Source organism: Schistocerca gregaria, chromosome 5 (genome assembly GCF_023897955.1).
Source record: "Schistocerca gregaria isolate iqSchGreg1 chromosome 5, iqSchGreg1.2, whole genome shotgun sequence".
Lineage (NCBI taxonomy): Eukaryota > Metazoa > Arthropoda > Insecta > Orthoptera > Acrididae > Schistocerca > Schistocerca gregaria.
This window is the reverse complement of record NC_064924.1, coordinates 148,590,990-148,600,976: the sequence shown is the minus strand read 5'-3', so window position 1 is coordinate 148,600,976 and position 9,987 is coordinate 148,590,990. Positions and strand designations below refer to the sequence as shown.

The 9,987-nt window shown below is 42.3% G+C and overlaps 1 protein-coding gene across 1 annotated transcript in view; it reads left to right on the top strand.

The window, feature by feature from the left end:
* The first annotated feature begins 770 nt into the window (after nucleotides 1–770).
* The window catches only part of LOC126272521 (monocarboxylate transporter 2-like), a 115,285-nt gene continuing 106,068 nt past the window's right edge, over nucleotides 771–9,987 (top strand). The window contains exon 1 of the mRNA XM_049975429.1: nucleotides 771–845. The gene's annotated coding sequence lies outside the window, so the exon portion shown is untranslated. The remainder of the gene's footprint in view (nucleotides 846–9,987) is intronic.

Here is a 9,987-nt window from a genome sequence, read left to right as displayed (position 1 = left end):
ACTTTAGCTACGGGCCGGTGATAGCCGCACGTGAAGCTGCGGATGTTGTTCATGTGCAGCTGTCACCTGAAATCAGACGTGTTCACAGCAGGTGGCGGCCAAGCGCCTTCTAGGAATTGGGGGAAAGATTAATAGCAATTGCACTCCAACATCGTGTTGTAACTGCCTTCACGCGACGACGTAACTAACGTTACGAAACCGGTCGTGCTTGTTAAATAAAGTAACCATACAGCTGGAGCAACTTTGTCCAGTGCTCACAACTATTGTATATGTGCTGATGAAAAAACCCGTTCCACGTGGGAACGGGATAGTAAAGAAACGTTTACAATAAATTCATAGGCTGGTATGGTGCTCCTTCGAAAAAAAATTGGTTCAACTGACTCTAAGCATCAGTCCTCTAGACTTAGAACTACTTAAACCTAACTAACCTAAGGACATCACACACACCCTTGCCAGTGGCAGGATTCGAACCAGCGACTGTAGCAGCAGCGCGGTTCCGGACTGAAGCGCCCAGAACCGCTCAGTCACAGCGGCCGGCTTCGGAAAAAGGAAGGATAAATTATACGCTGTACTCAGTGAAAGTCAGGAATAATAACAGGAGCTGTTGCCTCAAATCTGTGTGTAGTAACTGTGAACCAAATCTACATTAACTGGAGGACAAACATATTTCACCATGCTATCGATTGTCTCACTGATCACAGGCAATTATCGAACGAGTCATTTCGAGTGGTATCCGCGTTGATAACACGCAGCGAAGTTCGCTTCAGGTGACACAGTGAGTGGAGTCGTGACAGTGGAATGATAGAGGTCCAAGTGCTGGGGTTCTGCTGAGCATTTACATCCAGGTAAAGTAGCAAGTCATTATCGTAGCAGTAATCACGTTTCTGCTGTTCACTTCATGTCACGTAACGGGAGACCTCTTTATGCGATTTCACGGTACACACCTAAGAAGCACTACTGGATGGAAGGGAGTTTCCTAGTCTTCTCTTACAAATCTGGATTCTGTCGTTAAACAGATCACCTATCCCTAAATCATACTGGCACATTTATCATACTCCACAACCGTTACGTTTATGAAACTTCTAACCGGTGTTTGTCTACGGCTATTGACTACTGAAAAGAGTGCATTTGCACCATCAGGTGTACAATTTCATATTTACTCTCTACCGTTTTCACTTATAACAACCATATTCACAGGCGAGAAACAGTAAACGTCAATGAATGTTCTACAATTGGCATGTCGTATTTGACGAAAATGTATTTTTAATCCATTGTTGTATACAGTTTTTTTCTTGTGGACATGGTTGTTGCAAATGAAACCAGTAGAGAATATACATACCCTAAATGTTTGTATCATTATCACGTGAAAATGCTGCATGCGTTCTAGTCTTTTTAAGGAGTGTTGTTCAAAATTCCTCTGGAAAATCCCGTCACCTTTTTTGCAGTCATTACAACTGAATGCTGGGATGATTTCTGTAACACCTTGGTTAGTCCTCTCCTCCCTGCGTCGTTTCTAGCACAATCAAGTTGGTCCGCCGTACGTAAGGACTTCCAACATAAACACATTAACATCACTTCCGCCCTTTTTATTGCTCATGGAAACCACACATTGCATGTCGTACCACAATACACCGAGACCTTCAGAGGTGGTGGTCCAGATTCTTGTACACATTGGTGCCTCTAGTACCCAGTAGCACGTCCCCTTGCATTGATGCATGCCTGTATTCGTCGTGACATACGATCCACAAGTTCATCCAGGCAATGTTGGTCCTGATTGTCCCACTCCTCAAAGACATTTCCTCGTATATCCCCCAGAGTGGTTGGTGGGTAACGTCGTCCACCTATCCCAAGCATGTTCGATAGGTTTCGTGCCTGGGGAATATGCTGGCCACTCTAGTCGGGCGACGTCGTCATCCTGAAGATGGTCATTCACAAAATGTGCACGATCGGGGCGCGAATTGTCGTCCATGAAGACGAATGCCTCGCCAATATGCTGCCAATATGGTTGCACTATCGGTCGGAGGAAGGCATTCACGTATCGTACAGACGTTACGGCGCTTTCCATGACCACCAGCGACGTACGTCGGCCCTAGATGAAGCCACTCCAAAACATCAGGGAACCTCCACGTTGCTGCACTCGCTGGACAGTGTATTTAAGGCGTTCAGCCTGACTGGGTTGCTTCCAAACACGTCTCCGACGATTGTCTGGCTGAAGATATACGCGACACGCATCGGTGAAGAGAACGTGATGCCAATCCCGAGCGGTCAATTCAGCATGTCGGTGGGCCCATCTGTACAGCGCTGCATAATAACTTGGTTCCAAAGATGGACCTCGCCATGGACTTCGGGAGAGAAGTTGCGCACCATACAGCCTTTTGTGCGCAGTTCTAGTCGTAACACGACGTCCTGTGGATGCACGAAATGCATTATTCAACATGATAGCGTTGCTGTCAGGGTTACTACGAGCCATAATCAGTAGGTAGCAGTCATCCACTGCAGTAGTAGCCCTTGGGCGGCCTGAGTGAGGTACGTCATCGAAAGTTCCTGTCTCTCTATACCTCCTCCATGTCCGAACAACATCGCTTTGGTTCACACGGAGACGCCTGGACACTTCCCTTGTTGAGAGACCTTCCTGGCACAAAGTAACAATGCAGACGCGATCGAACCGCGGTACTGACCGTCTAGGCATCGTTGAACTAAAGACAAAACGAGCCGTGTACCTCCTTCCTAGTGGAATGACTGAAACTGATCGGCTGTCGGACCCCCTCCGTCTAACAGGCGCTGCTCGTGTGTTGTTTACATTTTTTGGCGGGTTTAGTGACATCTCTGAACAATCAAAGGGAATGTGTCTGTGATACAATATCCGCAGTCAACGTCTATCTTCAGGAGATCTGGGAACTGCGGTGATGCAAAACTTCTTTTGAGGTGTGTAGTGTATGAATGTCAGTCTGTTTCTATCGCTCGCTATCCAATTCCCACAAAAAAGTTTTAATTAAGGTATCACAGTAGATCTTTTATAGTGTTAGAGGAGCGCAAAAGTACGTGATTTACACTGAAGAGCCAAAGAAACTGGTACACCTGCCTAATAGCATGTAGGAATCCCGCGAGTACGCACGAATGCCACAACACTACGTGGCATGGACGCGATTAATGTATGAAGTAGTGCTGGAGGATACTGACACCATGAATCCTGCAGGGCTGTCTATAGATTCGTATGAGTACTAGGAGGTGGAGATTTCTTCTGAACAGCATGTTGCAAGGCTTCCCAGATATGCTCAATAACGTTCATGTCTGGTGAGTGGAAGTGTTAAAACTCAGAAGAGTATTCCTGGAGCCACACTGTACCAATTCTGGGCGTGTGGGGTGTCGCATTGTCCTGCTAGAACTGCCCAAGTCCATCTGAATGCACAATGGACACGAATGGATGCAGGTGATCACACAGGCTGCTTACGTACGTGTCGCTTGTCACAGTCCTATCTAGAGGTATCAGGCGTCCTATGTCACTCCAACTTCAAGTCACGTTGAACGATTCTCTTCAGTCGTTGGTACCGTTCTCGCAGGATCTTTCTCCAGCCGCAGTGACGTCGTAGGTTTGTTTTACCGGTACACTCGTGAAATGGTCTTATGGAAAAATTCCCACTTCATTGCCACCTCGGAGATGCTGTGCTCCATCGCTCGTGCGCCGACTATAGCAGCACATTCAAACTCACCTAAATTATAACAGCAGTAACCGATCTACCAACTGTGCCAGACACTTGTTATCTTATATAGGCGTTGCCGACCGCAGTGCCGTATTCTGCCTGGTTACATATCGGTGTACTTGAATATGCATGCCTATGCCTGTTTCTTTGGCGCTTCAGTGCATAATAAAGCTTCTTGACACTGTTCACGAATAACATCGTACAAAGGAAAGTCGCAAGATCCGAAAAATTGTGTTGGAGTGGAGGAAACTCTGAACAGGATCGAAGCTTCATGAGCTTCATGCAGGGTACTGCAGTTGACCATCAGTCTAGACAAATGTAACATTTTGTTCATGATATGCTGGAAAGATCCATTATTATTGTTATTAAGATGATAACTGTCCGTTTACAAGCATGAGAAACAGACACAAGCTTCAGATGTGCCGAAGTAGGAATGTAGAGCGAGTGGTGTGACCACATGAAGCTAATAGGACAAAGACAGATGACACACTGAGCTGAGGTCCAAAGGAAAAGTAGCTCACCGACAAAATAATAACTTCTTTCTACTGATCTACGCTGGTGTGCCGTCTGTGACCCTTAAAAATTTGGATTTATGGAAGAGATAAGAAGATCAGACACCAGTGGTACGTTTAGCAAATGGGAAAGCATCACAGAGACTTGCATCAGCTCTCCGCATCGAACGCTATGAGTGTTGGAGCGTATGTTACAGCGTGACAGTGTGGTGGTGGCTAAAGGGCAAAAACTGTTCAGTCTACGGAGAGAGGGAAGCACCTTCGACATACATGACGCTAATTTACCGTTACTGGTAGATAACGATGGCTTACCTTCCTCCTGATGTGGTTGCGATGCTACAGCAAAACAACTGAGGCAACATGAAGGAACCTTTGTATGGAATACTTCTGCTGTCAGAAACGAATGGCAGATTTAGTATCTGACAGTGATTAGGATTTGTCATCGATACGGAGGAAAGGTCAGATTTTGATTCATAGCACCATCGCAATTCTCTATGGTGAAATGCTCCGACGCTGCTGCGAACATGTCACGTGGACTTGTCCCCGGACCCACAAGAAATACGGGCCCCGCAAAGAACTTGCGACGTCACACCAGTTGCATTGTCCACCATACGTTGCATACAGACGGCTCCATACAGGGTCCATAGGAAATCAAAATGTGAATGAAGAGGTGCCCAGTGCTCCTGGAAGAAAGGGTATTCCGCAGACATGGCTTAGTCACAGCCTGGGGGATATTTCTAGAATGAAACTTTCTCTCTGCAGCGGAATGTGCACTGATGTAAAACTCCCTGGCAGATGAAAACTGGAATGATTAAACTATCCAAAGGATAAAAACACTGTCAATTTTTGAAGATTTTGAGAGTTAAAAATAGGAAGCTATTTACAACATATTATGAGACATCTGCTGGGAGCTAACGTTGTAACAGTCACCGAATCTAAAACTAACAGTTGAAAGGAGAGAAAACTCATTGTGTAGCAAAATTTGTCAGCAGTAGGTGGCCGCTGATTCCAATACGCGTTCCCGACAACCACATTTTCTTGGATAATCGTGTAGGAAATAGAAATTCGTAAATAACAGTAGTGTGTTAACAGCAGTGTTTTGTTCATTAAGCGGGAAAGCATAGCAGAAATGCAATCCACCTCACGTTTCAGACCTTACAAGACTTGCAGTATTCAAAAGTGTGTGATTCCGAGAGAGTACTTTCCAATAAGGGAGGCTACGTATTGCTCCAATGCAATCACAGCTTGCAAAACGACCATGACAAGAAAACCAGAGAATTCGGGCTTATTCAGAGGCTTAACTTGGAACCCAACCCATGGGTCAGGAAGACGGCAAATGATAGCAGCAGACGAAGTACACTCCGCAACACACCGGAAGATTATTTGTTGTTTAGATCGTCATTTACTACAGCTCTCTGCGATATTGTAGATATAACACTGCAGGCAGGATACCGTTGTAAGACTCAAGGAAGTAAACATATTGTTACTATGTTAGTTTAACACTGACAGAATGATGACACGTGATTAATAAATGAGAATGGAGTTACGCTTACGCGTCGATAAATAAAGTAGACCTTAGTGTACATCTCCACTGCAGACTGATAATCTGATGTTGCAAGGTGTTGCGAATTTATCACCATCCGTAATCGCAGATGTACGGATAAGTTGCTACCTGTTTCTGATCATAAACAAGAGGAGAGCGGCCTTGGATAGCACCTGTACGATAAATCTGTGATGTTGCGACAGGCAGACTGTCGCAATAGTGTGCAGTGACATTAAGGCAGGATGAAGGGCGACTGGTGGACAGCCACGACGGCCAGCAACCGTTACGGTTGAAATTCGTTAATCAAAGCATGATTTAAAATATCAACTGTCCACCTCCCACCATAATCATCGTAATGACGTCGTACACCTCAGTGTTTCCTCAGGTCCATTTGTGTGTGTTTCCCACCACTCCTAATATTTACCAAACATACAACTTTCCAAGCCCGGTCTTAATTCTTTCGTATTTAAACTGCATTCTTCAGTCGCATAAGTCAAAACTAATAACACAGTTTCATTACAAACTTTTCATTTCAGATATATTTAAAATTTCAGATTTAAAACTGTGTTTAGACTACAGAAGCCTTCCTGAGAAATCTTTTAAGTTTACGTCTCTTGCATCAACCCAGTGGTTCTCTTCAGCTGCAAAGCAGATTATAAATCTACTCTGAAATAATTTCTTCTGGACAGGTCCTTCTACTTCATAGATAAACACTTAAATTTGGTAGGTTTGTTTGCGTGAGCAAGTACATAAATACTCATTCTACAAATTCAAACGCCTTTTACTTGGCGCGATCTATTTTGTTTGCTCCAAACGCTTTTCACTATACATTTAGGCATTTTGAGTGGATTTAAATGGAACAGTACAGTTTTGTCTTTACAAGAGATACTTGTAGATTAGAAAACAGCTCACATCCTAATTTTTAGATACTACTTATAGTTATTCGTTTCTCCGGCTGAAATCTGGAAAGTAGCACGAAAATACAAGAGAAGATAGAATACGAAACTCAGTGACATACAAACACAAACTCAGACATAAAATCACTAACATTTTCAAAAGCAAGGCATAAACACAGCATACGCAATAGACAAATCTATGAACTAACAACAGACATACACGTACGAAAAAGCAGGTATACATCATTTAAAATGTAACTTTTGTGATGAGAGGTACTTGACGCAAACAGGTAGAAAGTTCGATGAAAGATACGAAGTACCCATGAGAGCATGGAAATACGGGACAAACCACTCTACTTTTGCTGAACATCTCAAAGACCATAATCAAAAGCCAATCTGTAGAGAAGGAAACATGAAAATAGTCGAAATATACAATAAATGACACCCCCTGATATTAAAAGTGAATTATCATATACAGAAACCAAATCAGAGATGAAAACCCTTTTGTCTGACTACTTATAAGAGGAAAACAACTCACAATTTACATTAATAGATAAAATACTGGAACAACACTCCAACAAATGATCATAAGAATAATACCTCGCAATTCTTTCCCCTCACTCTCCTATGGTCCACTGTAAGTAACCTTTGAACCAAAAATCCAACCATACAAACCTCAATGACTTGCTATTTACTGTCTGACAACTATTAGATCCGCATTCAGCTTTCTACAATTTCGTCCCTGACTACCCAGAGCCCTACCCTCCCGAATATCTTAATATTATATTATATATTTTAAAAAAATATTAGTGTGATGTACACTTGGAAACACACACATTCATAACTAGAAACAGACGAGAAGGGAACAGTTATTATTATGTCGTTCGTTTGGTTACCAATATCAAGTGAAAACTTTGCTACAACAGAAATTATGATTGTCGAAAGAAAATCTGCTGTAACTGCTACATTAGTAGTGTTGTGTTTCAGCAGTTACCTTATCGAAATATGTAATTAAGAGAAAAAGCGGACTTGAAAAGTGTCTACGTTTCATAGGTGGAGTGATAGTGTGTCCTCTAATCTACGATCAGATGAGAGGAAACCAGATTTCAGCCAGGAAAACGAGTAATTGTAAGTAGTAATTTATTTACGTAAAAATTAGGATCTCAAGTGTTTTCGCGTCTGAAGCAAACACAATACATTGTAGCAAGAACTGCTCCATTTAAATTTATAAAATGACTGTTAAAATTTTGGTTTTTTAAACTTTTCCTTCTAGCAAACAAAATGTATTTTTTTCTGTTTACCGTAACGAGTTTCGACATCTATGTACCCTGTCAAATGTCCAAAGTGGGAGCGACATCTCGGTCAATAAAGTACAGAATGGTTGCTTAACATTTTTAGTTAAAGTATTACAGTTGCAAAGAAATCAAAATATAAATAATTACTCGCCACGGCATTTAAACAGAAGTCTGTTTGCAATGAATGGCTTGTTTCACTTCTTTGAAAGTACGTATCTTCATTGGTTACAGTCAGCCAATACTTCTTGTTGTTCGTAACCACTCACAAAATGTTAAATAACTTACATTACAATTTGGGCACGGGAAAAGAAAGGTGCCTACTCAGAAATTGTGAGCACTTCGTTTACTGTGACATAGTGTAGCTGCGACATTTGCACTTGTTGTAAACAAGACTAATGTCAAGGTTGGGGACGAGAGACCCAGTATCCGCAGTGCTGAAGCTATAATGCTTGTTACATTTCGCTGACACCTCGTATTCCTGGAATTCTGTCGACACGTGCCGAAGTCGTCGAACATTTGGGTGAATAGAAGCATATTTCTCTACACATAATTAAAACCCGACATTTGCTTGTAAAACGTAAATAACGAATCAGGAATTCGTATTTGTTGAACTTGAGTTTCACCTTACACACTATTCTGAAAACCCCGAAAAACCGAAATACAGTCAAGTCCTATTTCATATCGCAGCTGATTATTGTCAAAACAGACGGATCCATTGTTAAAAAAGCAACAGAAGTTTGTCCCTGTACCACGAATTATTCTCACTGTCGGTTCGTTCTATGAAACCCACTTGGTTTAAGAGAAGAGCCTAAAATTAACCACTTTCTATGGTGTCACAGTATTTAACAATGTCTGCAGAATTCGTTGGCAACACGGACAGAGCGATGTTAACATCTATTATCGAAGACCTAGTGGAGTTGAATACAAGAAAAAAGCTGTAAACCGCTATAAACTTCTTCACCACATCAATGACGTGACAATATTCTAAAATGCAACCGACAATGAAATTTCTATGTTGTGGCAGTATCAAAATGCGCAAAGTGTATTTAGTCGCTACAAAAAGTGTAATTATGTAGATTATCACAGGATGTTTACATCAAAATTATTTTCCACAAATGTCTCACTGTGATTGTGAACTCTGAGGCATTTGTCATGTGGAAAGGGGAGAAAATGTATCACCAGAAAAAATCACTAACAGACGCTAAAGAATTATTGGCCACCTAGAAGTTATGTACAAAAGAAGCTTTGAAAATGTATAATTAATTGCTCTACCACATCTATTGTGCCGCAATATTCTAAATTACGCCATAAAATGTAATGTTTACGTTGTTACAGTATCTAAATACATAAAGTGTATTCAGTCTGATAACGTGTGCAATGTCATCACCCAACGTTTCTTTCTTTCATCAACAGAATAGGCAGGGATAGGAGATGGGGAGGGGGGGAGGGAGGGGAGGGGGGAGTAAAGATAATGCAGGCAGGAATATAATGATGCTTCAAATTAAATACAGCTGCATATAAATTGTCTGTGTATTTCATTAAAATACCAACACAGTCTGATGCTTATCGTATTATGCAGGACATCTACGAAAACATGACCAAAAAACACCAACTGCATATGACAAGACATTGCCTGTGAGCATGCGATTGTGTGACCATCCTCCATTGCTGCAAGTACTACAAAAATGAAAGGAACCTTATTAAACGGAAATAATTAATGTACATATATGTAGATGAACCATGGACCTTGCCGTTGGTGGGGAGGCTTGCGTGCCTCAGCGATACAGATGGCCGTACCGTAGGTGCAACCACAACGGAGGGGTATCTGTTGAGAGGCCAGACAAACGTGTGGTTCCTGAAGAGGGGCAGCAGCCTTTTCAGTAGTTGCAGGGGCAACAGTCTGGATGATTGACTGATCTGGCCTTGCAACATTAACCAAAACGGCCTTGCTGTGCTGGTACTGCGAACGGCTGAAAGCAAGGGGAAACTACAGCCGTAATTTTTCCCGAGGACATGCAGCTTTACTGTATGATTAAATGA